Below are 17862 nucleotides of genomic sequence, written 5' to 3' on the forward strand. Positions count from 1 at the left end.
ACACTTTCCAAAGGCAGTCACCAAATACTAATAATATTGAAAAAAGGCAGAGATACTGTTTAATTATCCTTTTTGTATATTTCCTACGTGTAGTGCCTGTCTGTGAAGTGTAGGCTATTCCAGCTGGGTCACTGAAATGCACAAAGCACAGAAATGCAGCTTTTGCATTGTTTCTATTGACTTCTGTTCTGAATAGCCGTCTATGTAAAAAACTGGTGATCCCAAAAATGAAGGAATACTGAATTTTCATTAGCAATTATTTTAGTATTTTTCTATATATTATTTAATGATTTGTCTTTATTTTGAAAATAAATTGTTTTGAGTCATTGTTCTAAGGCTCCGTCACTCATAATATTAGCTCTTTTATGCTACTATTAAGACTGATCTGTTTTGTATATTTTTGTGAAAATAAAAGGGAAATAAAGCTCAATTTTGAATCAAATCAAAAGAAAGATCTGGGAGGTTCATTGTGAGGACATGGACTGAAGAGAAACATGTTAGTTTTTGTTCAGTTTTTCTTTTAAAAGATTAGTTTCGGCATGGCATTCCATCACCAACTCTTTTACGCAGTTCAGACGCTACAGAAGCGGTCGTGTTTTTGCTGCACGCGAGGAGGCGCGCGCAAAGCAGACTTGATCCGAGCGGTGGTTTCGTTGGCGCGTGCACAGTTTTGTGATCGAGCCTCTGCGAGAGAGACAGTTAGGCGAGATTTTACACTGTCAAACACGGAACCGAAGGACAAAATCAAATGTATTTGTATTAAATGTATCAATGATCGCTGTGGGTTTCGGCAATAAAAGACAGCGTTTAGCACTCGACGATAGCGGCCAGGTGAGTAAAGTTTCTCACTTTAGCGCATTTGATAACGTTACCTGTAGAGCTCAGTTACCTGGACTAAAAAGGGAAACTAAGCGAAGTAGCGAACAAAGACGTTCTTTGATTTTTCGTTTTAAGTTGTAATATTAAGTAATATTACGCTTTGGAGTGCTTCTTCTTCTGCCTGTGATCTTATTCACAGGTCTCTTTTCATGTCGGGCATCATTAGACATAAACATTCCTGATCGAAAATCTATATAATTCCTGTATTGTTAATAGGCTACACCACGGAAGGAATGTTGTCCAGCCTCACAGAAAGAGTAAAAAAATCCCCGAAATAGTTGTATTTATCACCTTTGTCTGAAGTAGCCTATTGCTCAAACACATCTTGTCCCGTGAAACAGGGAATATGTGTTTGTTAGCGTTAATTTCTGAGTGTCTGTTGGTGAGGTCTCAAATCCTTCTGAATACAGATAATATGGCATTCCTTATAAAATTGCAATTTCAAATACAGTCAACACAACTGAAGCGGCAATCCTAAGGCTAGATAGTGGAAGTAACTGGTTTGCTTTTTGACAATAATGATCTCTGTACAGGAAATGAATATGTTAGTGTGCATGAATCTAAGTGCACTGGAGAGGCTTATCGTATGCACTGTACTCTGAGCAAACAAAGCCACTGGGCTTACCATCTAAACTGAACAGAGGAGAAAGACAGGGATAAAGCAAAAAGCAATTGTTTAAACTCGATTGGATTTTTAAAAGTTTAGAGTTGAACTCACTAGCCCTGGAAAAATAATGGGTTGGCCTATTTCTGTCATGAATATTGCACGACTTGGAAATAAAAAAACAAAAAAGAAAATTCAAGGATTTGTGGAAATCCTCCCCAGCAATCTTTATGACGTTTTGAAAAATGAAGAACAAAACAAACAAATGAACGACTGGAAAAATCATGGAAAAGCACTGCTCATAAAGGGTGGGAACCCTTAAAAAAGCCATGACTGAAGATGAAACCTTACAGAGGAAGTGTCTTCTGTAAAGTGCTGCAAGTGTTTGGCAGAAATAAGTGCAAAAAGTATATATATATGATATATCAAGGTATAATTTTATGTAAATATGTTAATTTCCTAACTTGTCATTAGTACAATTTTCTATTCTTCAATTGCTACATTTTTCTGGCATGCCTGAGCTGCTGATTAGCTGTCTACTTTATTAAAGAGAGACATTCACTGCTTGATTCGTTCAGAAACAGGTCATGTAAACTAAACATTTTGAGTATTTATGACGAAATGCCAAGAATAAGGATGACTGATGTTTGATTGATCACGTGTCTTACCACAGCAGAGTCATTGCTGTACAGAATGTGGCGTAGCAGTCACATTCAACACTGTACTGATGAACTCTTACACTCATAAATGTTCATGGTGTTGAATGAATATGATAAGTGATTCTGAATGCTTGCTATGAAATAAAATAGTTGCTTTTTGGTTTCATTAACAGTCAGCTACTGAAACAAAACTTTTAAGGTTATTAAAATTTTGCCAGTATTAAATTATATAAAAAGCATAACAATTATAGGGTAAACATGCCTATTAAGCTCAAGTACCCATTAAGCATACAACTATCTTTGAGCTCAGATTTAAAAAAAAAAAAAAAAATGTATTAACCAATTGATGTGTTTGTTACTATATACCTCCTGTAATTTCAAGCTATTCAGACCATTGCACATTGAGATATGGGTATCCGTGTGTTCACACCAAAATGGTGGCCATTTTTAGCCTAGAAATCTAGATGCACCCTTACGGCAAATCTAATCTGCTGCAAGTAACATCTAGCAACTCTCAATACACGTCTGAGCTGTAAAAACCAAGCTCTGGTCGGGCCAATCACATCGTGTATAGAGTCGGTGGGCGGGGCTTAACATAATGACGGCCGAGTTGTGCTTGCGTGCTACTAGTAAACACAGAAGCTGGCGAACGGCGGTCTTTCAAATCAGCTTTGACTGCGACTCTGGAAGTTAAGCTTTTCTCTGAGAAAAGAACAAAGAATGGCACTGAAGTCATTCTTAAGAAGGGAAGATGTGTTCAGAGTTTTGCCAACCGGGTACGGCGAAAGTTTAATCTGTCAACTAGCTTCGCTTCACATTGCTCTGGTTGGTTGTAGTGCTATCCTATCGCGTGCAGAGGGAGTTTGAAAGACAACCGTTTATCCCACCCCTCGGATTGAGCCCTGTCTATGGTGAGTTTCCAGACCAAACATCTTGATGTGGGTCTGGCTTGTCAGGCTAGGCCATTTTAAAAGCTGTCTGAAAACTTTCACAAAAAGAGTAGCCCCTTTAGATGTGCATTTTTTTAGATGTTTAAGCATTTATTTTTGATAAGTATTACTTATAAATATTAAACTTATTACTGCAAAATTAAGAGGTTAATATTTAGACTTCTGCATATTATAACCTGGAAACTGGATGTGGGAAATAATGAAAGTTAAATCCAAAAGATAGTTTTAGCGCAAATGCTACAGAACATTGTTAGCTTAATGACTTTGTGCTACACTAATATATTACTTTACAGGCCTTACTGGCTTGTACTTTTAAATCCATTATAAATTTACAGTTTATTGATGTTCTGGGGTTTTACACTTCTATAATTTTTAAAGATTTCATATTATTTTAAGGTGAGCTTAAAGGGTTTACTATGAAAAATCACAGCTTCAGTGTGACATCAATAAGAAGAAGTATAATTACTTAGATATTTTCTTTAATAGTCATTAATATTCAAATATGTATGGATTTAATACATGACCTAGATTATTAATTTAGCAAATTGTCCTTTTAAATTTATACATTTAATATTTATTAATTAAAAAAGATTTGATGTTCCAATAATGCTCAGTGTACTCCTTTAAGCTCATCCACACTGAACGTCTATGTACTTCACAACAGACTTTAAATATGAATTGATTGTTGTCACTTCAAGTTAATCTTTATTAAATTATTCTTTAAAAAATGTGTTTAAAATAAACAAGAATTTCCCCCAAAAAACATGTTGTAAGTTTAATGGGAACAGGGGTGTAAAGGATACAAAAATGTACCCATTAAGCACAGCCAGACTTTTTGCATTTAATGATGTATATTTTAATTTAAACACTTTTGTCATTTAAAATTAAATTTAATATTAATGTGTTGGGTGGCCAATGACCCTAATAAGTTAATTGGATTAATGTTTTATTTTTAACTCAAACCGCCCTGTGCACTGAAATGTCTCAATGTAGATTTTGGTGAGCTTAGGTATGTTTACCACAACTAAAGGGATTTTGTTCTTTTTTGGGGGAGATTTTAGTCTAGTTTTAGTTTAAATCTTACAGTTTTTATTATAATGTAATACATATTATATAATGTTCTCCATACACTTCTAATATCCGTTGGATGGCATTTCAGACTTTTTGATAGCTGACTCATATATTTCCTTGAAATATGCAAGGAGTTGATAAATTAACCGCTTAATGTAATGTCACACTATTTGGACTTATGGGACATTCATTGTCCTACTTGAAGGCAGACCGGATTGTGCTTTTGTGTTGAGAGTGAACAATCTATAAAAATCTATGAGAGTGAGATGTATGATTTCAGTGTGACATGCCTGAAGCAGGACACTTTCCCAAACTTTCTAGACAAGCTAGTTTTCTAGTTGAAAAATGTCCCTGTTATGAGCCTTAAACGTATAGAGCTTGCGTTGGGCATCTGTGCGGTGTTGAACAAAGAGTTGATTGAGTTCACTGAGAACCTGACCTTGCCTTAAAAAGCAAGTGAAAAGCAGACACCCTTTCTTACAGACATAAGGGTAATTATAACCCCCCACCAAACGTGCTAAAGTCAGACTACTGGTAATGTGCACATGCATGAGTAAAAGTGTATGTGTACGCATTTCCATATTGGACTTTTGCAATGTCTTAAAATATATATTCAATATTGAATGCTTATCAAAAAAAAATTTGTTCTGTCAAGATAATTTGGGTAGTTTCCCTAAGATCGTTTTAACTCTATAATAGACTCAATGTTACATTTTGGAAGTTGCAGTGGCCACAGATGTGAAAACGATTGTGCATGTGTCAGTTTTACTGATGTTTTGTATGTGTGAACACTGTATGCGTGCGTTTCTGTGTCATTTTATTGAATAAAATGTGTTCGTATATGAATATTGTGAGACTGATTACAGCCAATATTTTCTTCTCTCCTACTCTAAAAGAAACACACAATTTAAACAAACTAAACAATCTAAGACAATGGAGAACTGCTAGATCACTTATGATTAATTTGAGAAGCACATGGACTCCCTCTGACCCTTGACTTGTTCTCCACCCTTCTCTCTCGCTAATGCTGGAGATCTATGGTAGAGACTAGAGAGGTTAAACATTCAACTGTGTGCGTGTGTTTTTGTGTGTGTCTAGGATGTTCTTCTCTGATGTTCCCTGAGTTTTTCCTACCCCTATCCCATGTGTTACACACTCCCTTCCTCTTGTGGAGATTTTCTGGAGATGACCATCCACATATCCACACAGGCAATGACTTTTCCACTGAATGGAATTTGGTGCACTTTCAGGGAGTGACTTCCTGAGGTTACTTAGCTTTTTGTCTTTAAAACACTTGACACACTTGTCTGCGCAATGAAGTATCTATATTGCTAAAAAGAAAAACATTTGTAATTGATCTCAATTGAAAATTAACAACTTGTTAAATTTGTCCACTGGCGTAACAAGGGTATTTTACAGTTTTCCTTTCATAACATGTTCTGTGACTTTTGTGCTGGACAGAGCTCTTAGTTGTACCACTTGACTGCTGCAAATTCAGTTCGATGTTGATAGTGTTGTTGACAGAAACATATAGATCAGAGTCGGAGAACGTGAACAGCTCCAGGTAGAACGTCACGGTTGGCCATCTCTAAATTATGGTTTACGAGTTTGTTTGCCCATATAATCTTTTTAGCTAATAAGGTTAAGTGCATTTGGTTTGCTGTCCATGCATGGTGGAGGGGCTCGAGGAAACAACTTCAGCTCGAAATTAGGTTTACCCCCCAGTGGGACTACTGCTTGGATGATGAGAATGGTAACAAGATGCCTAAATTATGTTGCTGATCCCAGAGCAAGGTGAGCAGCTCTTTATATGCTCCGGTAGTTAATTGAAAGATTAGGTGGGTTCCCTCCTCCCAAACTTTTTGAACTTCACTTACGTCATGGCGTGAACATAGGAAATACTCATTGTTTTGGTTCAGGAGGAACTGTAAAAGGTGGCTGCTGTTAGTTTGTGGTATCTCTGTGACTGTCTGTCTACAACTCTGCATAGCCTTACAGAACACGCTGATGGAGTGTAATGTCAGGGTGCGCGGAGGTATGGAAATAATTGACATGGTAGGACAGGTAGGACATCGTATCATTGTGTTTGGGCAGAATGCAATGATTAAACAAACATTTTTTGGTCCTGAGACCTCCAGAGAAGATATATGCTCATATTTTAAGAGACCAATTCTATTATGGACTACTATCAGGATGTGAAGAGAGTTTCAACCAGTACAGCAAAAAGTGTTTATAAAAAAAATGGCCTACCCTAACCCTACCATTAAGAATTGATGACCACACAATGACTTTATCTCATCTATGTTTTCTTTATTTTATTTTATAGGCAATTACACAAAATCAATCTGTCCATTAATGTAACCCAATAAGAGACAAAGTGGTGCCACGCTGCTCTTTAAAGGCTGGAGTGGGATATTTGATATGGCAAGGTAGATCATTATTTTGCTTCATTTTTGAGTGCTGTGACTTTGACAGACAGGATGGGTCTATCTGTAGAAATCTGGCCATATCACACATATGACAACAAACACACACTATTTAGAGAGGGGGAGTGAGAGAGGGGTCTGGCATTTGTGGTACAGTGACAGCATCACAGACATCTGTTGTATTATATCTTAAGCAAACAGTCCATGTAGCGTGATCACAGCTACTACAAAAGGTTACTGAATATCATTCAGAAGGTCAAAACTGCTCCCCGTCAGTGCAGTCTGTTGCTGTTCTGACTTTGTGGGCAGTGAAGCATGTGCTTTGATCTATTTTAGATTTTGTCTATTTGAGTTGCTTAACAGCTCTGTGTTAAAACAAGATCTCACACTTCTGTGTTTAAGCTGTGTGGAGGAGTTGTAGAGTTCGCAGCCATCTATTGAAAAGGCATTCAGATAAGTTGGTCAAATTCTAAGCAGTGTCATCAGGTGATTGATAGGGTCTCCTGTGTGTGTATGTGTGTGTGTGTGTGGGTGTGTGTGTGTGGGGGGGGGGGCACTTATGCTTGTCTATACTCATTATGACAACCAACTAGTGAGGATGTTTCACTGGTCAACACTAGTTAAAAGGGCTTATAAATCTTATAAAACCCAGTGATGGATTTAGGGGCAGGGTATAGAAAATATAATCCATCATTACTCTAGTCATCAGTGATCCTGTTGATCAGTTGTGCTGCTTAAAATGACCTCAACATTTCAAATGGTAGTAGTGTATGTGTGTGTTGCTTTGTAGTCTTCTCTGCCTTTTAGGATATCCTTCAATAATGTCTGATAAAGAAAGAGAACTGGATTTCAGTGAGACTGGATTGTAGATCAGTGTCAAGGGTTAGTAAGAAGGTTACCAAATGTGTTGGACACTACTCTATTTTCTCTGATGTGATGATGACCACAGGCTACCGCAGTTTTATTTTTTAGATGCCTGATATTCTCAGTAACGGTTTACTACGTAAAAAGTCTTTGGTGTTTATGTAATGTTATCCTCTTAAAAATCAACATCTGATGTCATGATACAATATGTAAGAGATTTTAATATGAAGCTAAATACTTAAGATTTCATAAGAGTTTACCCGGTTTTGAGATCACACAAGGTCATGTCAGATCTTTGACCTGTGAGAGATGAAGAGGTAATTTCATTTGCCATGTCTTACCGTCTGATCCTCTCATATAAAGCACACTTGAGCTGATAAAAAAAAAGCATGTCTTTGTTATGGTGTCTTTTCTGTAATCCTTTTATTATTCTCTCATTTTGTTTTCCTCCCTGTCTCTCATCTGCTGGACCGCACCGGTCTGTTTAATTGTTCCATATATCCTCTGCCCATCCCCTCCTTCAACCTCTCCAAATACCCTCTTCTCCCACAGACGCACAAGCTTGCATTTAAGCAAACATTAGTGGATAACAGAAAAAATATTATGATTAGAATATATAGCGGAGGAGCGGCATCCGTGTGTCACATGCATTCTGAACATTCTTTCGCAGTGTGTGTTTGCTCGTAGCTCTGATGTAATGTTTTGTCTAGCCTTGTCTCATTTTTTTTCACCGTCTCTCCTTCACACATGCTCTCATCCTAAGATACAGAGGTGTGGACAGTATCCCTGCGCAGTCTGGACTGTGTGGAAGTTCTCCTGCTCTTTACCCTTTTGTCGCTCTTGTGTCTTTGTCCTAAAAGTGGATGTGACACTTGAAGCTCTTTCTGAAGATCATTTGCTGCTGAAAGGTATTTCAGGTGCTTATGTGAAGCATTGTATAGTGTGTGTCGCCGCAGTTTTTTTTTGTATCGATTCCGTTCACATCGTAATCCCTTACTAAACACAGATTATTGCATGCTTTTGTGATATTTAGCATTTGTTATTATCTATATATATATATATGGGAATGGGTATGCCATGGGTGTTTTTGTAACATTGAATGCTTGTGAATGGGTTTTGAGATGGGATTCGCTTTCCTGAATGGTGTGTTATGAAGAGACAAACTAAACCTGTTGTCCACAATGCATATTTTTCCTTTCTTTTTGTTAAAGGGATAGTTTATTCAAAAATGAAAAATCTGTCATCTTTTATTCAATGTTTCACACCCCACTGACTTCCATTGTATGGACAAAAATGGTTGAAACAGTCTTGTACTACACGGAAAAAAGAAAAACATACATTTGGGAACAAAATGAGAGAGAGTAAAGGATAAAAATAGTGTTTAGTCAGGGTAGCGCCATATTTCATGTTTGACAGGATTGAAATTAAGGGTGAGAGGGGTAGAAGTACAGTGTGTTCAACGGATTGTTCTGTAGTTTAAAAGCATTTCAGTTATTCAGATGACAAAATGTCAAATCAAATTATCCCTTTAAATGATCCTTTTTAGATTCGGTGTGTTTACCCTGTTGATGGTTTTCCAGCGATATAGGAGACAGGAGACATCAAATATAGATGGAGAACACCTGAAGGCCACAAAGAGTGAAAGAGTCTGTGTGTTTGTGCTCTGTAAGAGTCCAGGTGGTCAGGTCTTTTGTCACCTGACACGTCTGAGACGCACTTATATTTGTACTGTGACAAGTGAATTGCAGAGCTCGAGAAAACCACAGTCCTTCTTCATTGAAATCTCACAGAAAAGGTTCATTGTTGTTTGAAGCGATGTACCTCACTGCTCTGCCGCCTATATTCTGCACTGCCTTCAACCCTGTAGTTAGGGAAATGAGTCACGGTTGCTAAGGAAATGGGTTGGTGTGTGGTTAGATTGAGTAGACATCTAAGGTTGTCTTTGATGAGAGTTCCTCTGCTCAGAAAATGGTGGATTCTGTCTTCTGCTTTTGTGTGTGCTGTGTATTTCTTTGACTTATCATTCTACTGCCCACTCACTCTGACCGCCTTTATCAGCACAAAATCAGCTGCGTGTTAATGCAACATGTTTCAAATCATCATCATTGAACACGTCTAAGCATGTGTAGCCTGCAGTTTAAATGTTGAAGTGTGTTTCCTTGGAAAAGCGTATGATCTGAAAATGTTTTTAATAACGCGAGATTGGAGATGTCACGGTGACGCTGTGGTTTCACTGGTATTACAAATCTTGTTGAAGACTTGTTGCTCTTCATTGAATTGATGTTTTATTGACGTTTTAAATGGAGATCTTACTCATCATGTATCTGTGTATTTATCTGTGTGTGTGGGAAGGAAAGAGAGTGACCAGAAAAAGGGTGTTAGGAGCTGATTAATGTAGAAGATAGCTATTTTCACTTAGCTAATAATCAACCATTCAACTTCCCTCTCTGTACATTCATAACAGACACAAACCTGGTGTTTTTTCGTACCTAAATGGCCGAGCTGATGCAGTTTTTGTCAGTGGGGTACTTGAGAAATGCAGAATGTCTGTATATGACGTCTATGGATTTTAGAGCAGAACATATTCCTGGTTACATTCTGATGTTTGCGTGTGTTCCAGTGTCCTTTCACCATGGAAAAGGGGAGTGAATCACGGTATCGTGCAAGGAGCTACACAGAAATGCAGCCTCTGCTTGAATGTTCCTGCATAGCTCTGCACAGATGCACACACCTGAAAAAACACACACACATACGCGCACGTTTAGTTGAAACAGTGTAATGGAACACCGGGACACCAGTTTCTGATACAACGACTTTCATTGTCAGGAAGAGAAAAAGCAGAGAATGAAAACGAATGATGCATGTAGTAAGACAGAGAATGAGCTTTATTCTGAACAGCACTGAGTTCATGCTGAAACAGAATATCCTGTCATTTTTTCCCTACCCAACAGTCAGTATGGACAGTGTCACGTTGGTAAACTACTTGCCAACTATTTGATTAGTGATTTTTTTTAATTGGTCTAGAATTTTCCTTAAAGTCTTTAAAGAAATTATTTATTTTATTCAGCAAGGATGCATTCATTTTTAAAATTAATTTCATATTCTATTCTATTCACTATTAATTCAAAAATCTACATTCTACAAAAATATTGAGCTGTACAGCTGTTTTCAACGTTATTAATGATATATATATTTTTGAACATCAGAAGGATTTCTGAAGGAACATGTGACATTAAAATAGTAAATCTAATAATATTTCACAACATTAATGTTTTTTTGCTGTATTTTTGATCAAATAAATGCAGCCTTGGTGAGCAAAAGAGTTAGCCTAGAAATCTAGACGCACCCTAGCGGCAGCAAATTTAATTTGCCCGCAAGTGTCGTCTAGGCACTCTCAATACCATTTTGAGCTGTGTTCCTCAAAATCTGGACGGCCCAATCACATCCTGTATAGAGTCGGCGGACGGGGCCATAATGACGATGGCCGAGTTGCGTTTGCGTGCTTCTAGTAACACAGAAACTGGCGGTGGTCTTTTGAATCAGCTCTGACCGCGACTCTGGAAGACTTGGAGTTAAGCTTTTCTCTGAGAAAAGAACAAAGAGCGGAAAGATGTGTTCGTAGTTTAGCCGACCGGATACGGCGAATGTTTAATCTATCAACAAGCTCTGCTTCACCTTCGTTGCTCTGGTTGGTTGTAGCGCTATCCTATCGCATGCAGAGGGAGTTTGAAAGACAACCGTTTATCCCGCCCCTCGGATTGAGCCCTGTCTATGGTGAGTTTCCAGACCAAACATCTTGATGTGGGTCTGGCTTGTCAGGCTACAAAAGAGTGTCAGGGTTCTGTCACTTAAAGGGTTAGTTCACCCAAAATATATATATATATATATATATATATATATATATATATATATATATATATATATAATGACCTGCTCTAATGTCTTTCCATACCCGTAAGACCTCCGTTCATCTTCGGACAGTTTAAGATATTTTATATTTAGTCAGAGAGTGTATGCACACTATACTGTCCATGTCCAGAAAGCTAATAAAAACATCATCAAAGTAGTCCATATGTGACATCAGTTAGTTCATTATCTCTTGAAGCATCGAAAATACATTTTGGTCCAAAAATAGCAAAAACTACGACTTTATTCAGCATTGTCTTCTCTTATGTGTTTGTTTTCAATCCGCAAACAAAGATTTGAACGGTTATTTTACAACGGAATTTTGGCACAGGTATTGCGCATAATTTTATTCATTCTTGAATTCTTGGTTTCACATTCATACAGAGGGAAATTACGGCAAATGTGTTGATTTGTAAATTAGGGTAAAGTTCCTATTAAGTACCCAATAAGCAGACTACTAACTTTAAGCAGAAAAAAATAACTTATCCTACTTGATGTATTAACCAATTGATGTGTTTGTTACTATACCTCCTGTAATTTCAAGCTAATCAGACCATTGCACACTGAGATATGGCTATCCCTGTGTTCACACTGTCTGGTGGACATTTTGAAAGCTGTCAGAAGAGTAGAAGAGTAGCCCCTTAAATGTGCACTTTTTAAGAGATTGATATTTAGAATTTTGCATATTTTAACCTGGAACCTGGATGTGGGAAATAATGACAGTTAGATCTAAAAGATAGTTTTAGCAACATAGTGGTGCTACAGAACACTGTTAACTTAGCTGTATATTACTTCACATGCATTACTGGCTTGTACTTTTAAATCCATTATATTATACATTTACAGTTTATTGATGTTATGGTTTTATAATTCTATATAATTTCTATAATTTTATAAAAATTATATCTATAATTCTCAAAATAGATTATAATTGTCTATAATTTTCTAAATAGATTACACTTCTCTATTTTAAGGTGAGCTTATGGGTTTACTAATAAATGTAATTAATAAATGTAATATTTATTCATTAAAAAAGGTTTGATATCCAATAAAGCTCAATGTGCTCCTTTAAGCTCATCCACACTGAACGTCTATGTAAATACTTCATAACAGACTTTAAATATTAACTAATGGTTGTTACTTCAAGTTAATTTTTATAAAAATGTATCTTTAAAATTTTTGTTAAAGGATACAAATAATACAAACATGTACCCAATAAGAACAGCCAGACTTTTTGCATTTAATAATGTATATCTTAATTTAAATGCTTTTGTGATTTAAAATAAAATAAAATATAATTGTGTGAGAGATTATTTTTTTTATTTTAACACTTGTACTCAAACCAATGCCCTGTGCACTTAAATGTCTCAATTTAGATTTTGATATAGATCTACGTTTACCCGAATCAACAGATTATCGCATCAAATCAGTAATTTGAAAATTTTCTTGTGAGAAGTCATTTCAGCAATATTGTATCTCCCTTCCCTATCTCTCAAAATGAGCAAATTGCTTCTGGCTTTAAAAGACATTGCGCCTGCTCTATAATACAACACTTTCGCTTGCATTTCGGGACAGCTGACGGAAATCACTTGCCTACGTCTTTTTAAACCCTGCCAATTTGAACATGTAGTACTTTGGAGCTCTTTAAGAGACGGGTTTCTTTGCTCTCATACCAACAAGGCACACAAGCTGCCTCTAAAGAGCTTGCATGTTCCAAATTGAGTTTTTCCTTAAACGCTCAGACACACACACAGTTATGTCAAAAGGTCCATCTTGGTGAGTATTCACATAAACACAGCCAGTTATGTTTTACATGAATGTAAATAGTTGAGAAATAAAGCACATATGTAATAGTATATCAGATCTGTAACAGCAGCCTACACTAAATAACTTTCGTAACGTTAATAGTTAGGTTTACCTGTTTAATTTATTGACACTTAAGACGTTTGAGTGTTTTTACATTTGATTACTTTATTCAATTTTCTGAAGTAGGTACTTCTGTGCCTGAATACTATTATTAGACTTACCTAAACTACAAATATAAAAAGTACAAATATAATAATAATAATAATTATAATAATTATTATTATTAGTAGTACAATATTATAGTATGGGTCCTCAACCACCACCAATGTTTAGCATCCACCTGGATGATGCGACGGCAGCCATATTGCGCCAGAACACACACCAGCTGATTGGTGGAGAGGAGACCGAGGTATGAGGCCAATCAAGATCCCCATCAAGGGGGATGATTAGGAGGCCATGATGGACAGAGGCCAATGGGCAAATTTGGCCAGGATTTCACACTGTAAAAAAATTTCAAGTGCTTTCAACTAATTATTATTTAGTAACTAGTTCCACAGATTTTTTTTTACATTCACTCAATTTTGTTCTAGAAATTGTTACCTGAATTAATATTTTTTAATTGGCTCAAACTTGACTTCAACATTAAAAGGTTTGCTCAATTGTTTTTAAAGTTAATTGAATTAATAATTTTTAGTTGGCTCAAACTTGACTTCAACTTTAAAATGTACGTTTACTCAACCCGTTTTGGATTCATTGGAATGAATTCAACTAAAACGTTTTAATTAAGGGTTTTATTTTTAAATGGTTTTAATTGTTACTAGAAATTGCAGTGGAGCTAGTTACAACATGTTATAGGGAGCATAAAAGCAAATGAAAACACATTGTATCATCTGTATTTATAACATTTGTCATACAAACAATACATTTTCATAAGAATTCATTTCAAATTTCTTTAAATAAAAAAAAAAATTACCAACGCCCACTTTTCTTTAATGTCTTTAATGCACCTTTAGTTTTGAAACTACACACACAGTCAAAGTAGATACAGTGGAGCATTCTTGACAGTTTTTTAGCTAGTAAAGGGATAGTTCACCAAAAATGAAAATTCTGTCATCATTTTCTCGCCCTCATGTTGTTCAAATCCTGTATAATTTTCTTTGTTCTCCTGAACGCAAAATAAGATATTTGGAAGAATGTTTGTAACAAAGCAGATAGTGAAACCGTTCACTACCATAGTATTTTCCCCCCTACTATGGTAGTGAATGGTTGCTCTATCTGCTTGTTTACACACATTCTTACAAATATCTTATTTTGTGTTCAGCAGAACAAAGAAACTCATACAGGTTTGGAACAACATGAGGGTAAATGACAGAATTTTCATTTTTGAGTGAACTATCCCTTTAAGAAGAACTGACTGGCTTGGATGAGAAACTTTGCAACGCCAAAGCATCAATGGATGTCTTGGTCACACCCTGTTGGAGAAAGAAAGGGAAAAGTTAATTAAAAAAAAATCGAATTATATTTTTATACACTTTATCAATATTACGAACTTACTTGCATGTGTTACTAACTAAACTGAAGTTGCAAACTAAAGTTTTTTTTGTTTTGTTTTTTCCATATAGCCAATTGCAACGTAGGCCTACATGGCTTTCTTTCTCTTACGCTGTTTAGAATTCGTCCCAATTGAGGACGATGAAATGAGTGCCATTTTATCATATTATTCGTGGTTATGTCGTTCCCTTAACTTTACGGGACAATTTCAAAAGCTGGATCACGAAAAATCACGTTCAACACAACCACTTAACCACTTAATGTAGCGTACATTATTTGGCCTACATTACACGTTTGACATGTTTCAGTACATTTACTCTTATAAAAAATCATCACCTTGGCCTATAGCTAATGAGAGAAAGTTTGTCTGACACAAAATTAGCACACAATACGCTGAGATTAAATCTAAAATACATGATATAGTATTATAGTTTAACACAAAATGATGTATTATTACTTAAACATGGTTAAGAGACACTTTAATGTAACGTAAATAATTTATTCGGTGATGAGTGAACTAGACGTAGACATCACTTAGGCCTAAATAATTCCTATTTGGATATATTTACTTCTAACTTACTTCTTACTTTAAATATCCACTTCTAACCTTAAATATCCACACAAGCCTAATATGTTCAACATATTTGTCTGTAATTTAATCATTAACACTTACCTGATGCGTGAACTGCACCCTCAAAATTGCTGCTGCAGCCTCTGGTGAAACTCGCGAAGTCCTTTGATCTGTATCCTTCCGCGAAATCAAACGAGCAATACAGATCCTTCCGAATAGTCAAACGAGCATTACGTATGAATACATGTACGTATTAATTAAAATTAGGCAGCTTAAATGCCACAATTAACTACATATGTTCATGAATTATATATGTATATTAAATATGTAATATGTAAGTGTTGTAGGATCCATCTTCTCATCATAATGAAGATACCATCATAAACAAAACATCGAAAATACATCTAATTTTACAAATATTGTTCTGATATAGGCTATTATCAAATGTTTCTAACAGCCCATTTCAACAGCACAAACAAAAATCTATTTACCATAGTAAAATATTGTGTTGGCCATATCCTACTTTTATAAAATATTGACTGGATTCGCGTTTTTTAGTCCAGTCAACATTTGCAATTCTAAATGTTAACTGGATGTGAAAATATCAATTCATTTAATGTTTTTCAAATATATTTCTGCAGACTTAATATAATTAGTCTTCTTAACTAAGCACAAGTAAGAAAATGAGTGCAACATATATTTTTTTGCTCTTCCAACATTTTATTAATTGGAGTTTTTAGAGTGCAGGGTTATACCCCTACTCTTTTTCCAAAGGACATCCTGGGATTTTTAATGACCACAGTTCTCATTAACTGTGTGTTTGTGTCTTGTTTTGTTTGAGCACATGGCTTATGATCATATTCTCTGGCCATGTGCTTTTGTTTTTGTTTTGTTTAGTGTGAGCACATGCCTTGTCAGTCATGTCTGTCTCTTTGTGCCATGTGATCCCGTGTCTATTGTGTAACTCCGCCCTTCTTGATATCTGATTATTGGTTCATTTATCCCACCTGTCCTCCCTCGTTACCTGCCTTGTTTGCTCCCTTTTTATTCTCCTTGTGTTTGTAGTCCTTTGCCAGATTGTGGCTGGCCTATTTCTGTCCTGCCTTTGTCTAGATGCCTGTTGTGTTTTCCCCCACTGTGGAAAGTAGTTGTAGTTGTTGTTTGATTTTGTTTGATTCTTATTATTAATAAAAACCCATCTCTGCATTGAGGCCGTGCTTCATCCCTCACCCGACCCTTACATATTAAGAAACTTGTCTTGAGACTCTGAATTAGACTGCATTCTTTGCATTTTGTCTAGCAAAAATGTATCTTATGCCAACTAAATTATATTAGTTGACAAGTAAGCAACCTACAGTCGATTTTGCCAGTCCCTGGTATTAGGAGCCCTTTTAATCGAACATAAAAAAACCATTATGAGACCTTAAGAAACTATTAGAGGATATTTAGAAAGCAGAAATGAGAATCAACACAAATGTAGGAAGCCAGACAGTGAGATGAGTCAGCCATTAAGTCCTGATGGCGGCTTCTAATGAAAGAGAAAGACCAGATCGCCGGTAGTTACATCACATGTAATTACATGCGCAGTAATCAGATATTGGAGGTGTGGAATGGTTGGGTGCACTGACTCTAACCTCAGATGGAGGATAATAATACCCTTCTGTGCAACATTTACCTGAGCTAAACATCACATCGCCCCAGCTAATGATATCCTGCAGAGAGTGTGAATGTTTATTTGTAATTCACTAGTCTGACCTGGTTGGGTGTGCAGATACTTTCAGCAGTCTGTCACCACACATTCAAGTCAGAAGACATAACATGGAGGTAGTCTAAACAAAACAATAGAATTATATTCTGTAGCTGAACAATACACCCCCCCCCCCAACCTATAGCTGAATTAAAAAATATTTCTATAACTTATAGGTATCACAACTGAATGTGTGACTCTAACCATGAAAGTTTATATATGATATTATCAGTTTTATAGTGGTCCCGCCATGTTTCACAACGGCAAACCCAGTCACAACTCGATACGTTTTCCACTCATAAATACGACTGGGGCTGTTGTGGATACATGTACAAATTCCAACTAGGAAACTTGGATTTATAGTAATTGTAAAATAAATGAATAAATTAATGAATAATAGAAAAATGTATATTGATTTTGAGGTATGCTAAGTATTACAGTGTTGTTTTTTAATAATTAGTGTTTGTAAATTTTGCTATGGTAATCTAAATGTAGAAATAGATGAAATAAGCATGCACAATTAAATATCCAGTATTTATCAGTATATATATATAAAAATGGGTGATAGGGCGTTCTCTTCAGTTGCCCCTAAATTATGGAATTATCTGCCTGCCAACATTAGAAATGCACCATCCTTGAATATGTTTAAATCCTTACTCAAAACGTATTATTTTAAGGAAGCATTTGGGTGAAAGGGGACTTCCTGTGGTTGGTTAAGAGATGTATTTTATGAGTTTGCTATATGTCTTGGATTTTTTGTTTATTTATTATTATTATTATTATTATTATTATTATTATTATTATTATTATTATTATTTATTTTTATTT

The 17862-nt window shown here is 35.9% G+C and overlaps 1 protein-coding gene across 6 annotated transcripts in view; it reads left to right on the plus strand.

Moving 5' to 3' along the window:
* Window positions 1-655: 655 nt before the first annotated feature.
* adcy7 (adenylate cyclase 7) overlaps window positions 656-17862 on the plus strand; it is a 65294-nt gene continuing 48087 nt past the window's right edge. For 3 of the 6 annotated variants that reach the window (XM_067439975.1, XM_067439995.1, XM_067439999.1), the window contains exon 1: window positions 656-831. The gene's annotated coding sequence lies outside the window, so the exon portion shown is untranslated. Of the gene's footprint in view, window positions 832-6489; window positions 6593-8216; window positions 8362-17862 lie in introns of those variants that run through there. The other 3 variants (XM_067439980.1, XM_067440006.1, XM_067439988.1) reach the window with 3 other exon arrangements.

Source organism: Pseudorasbora parva, chromosome 1 (genome assembly GCF_024679245.1).
Source record: "Pseudorasbora parva isolate DD20220531a chromosome 1, ASM2467924v1, whole genome shotgun sequence".
NCBI lineage: Eukaryota > Metazoa > Chordata > Actinopteri > Cypriniformes > Gobionidae > Pseudorasbora > Pseudorasbora parva.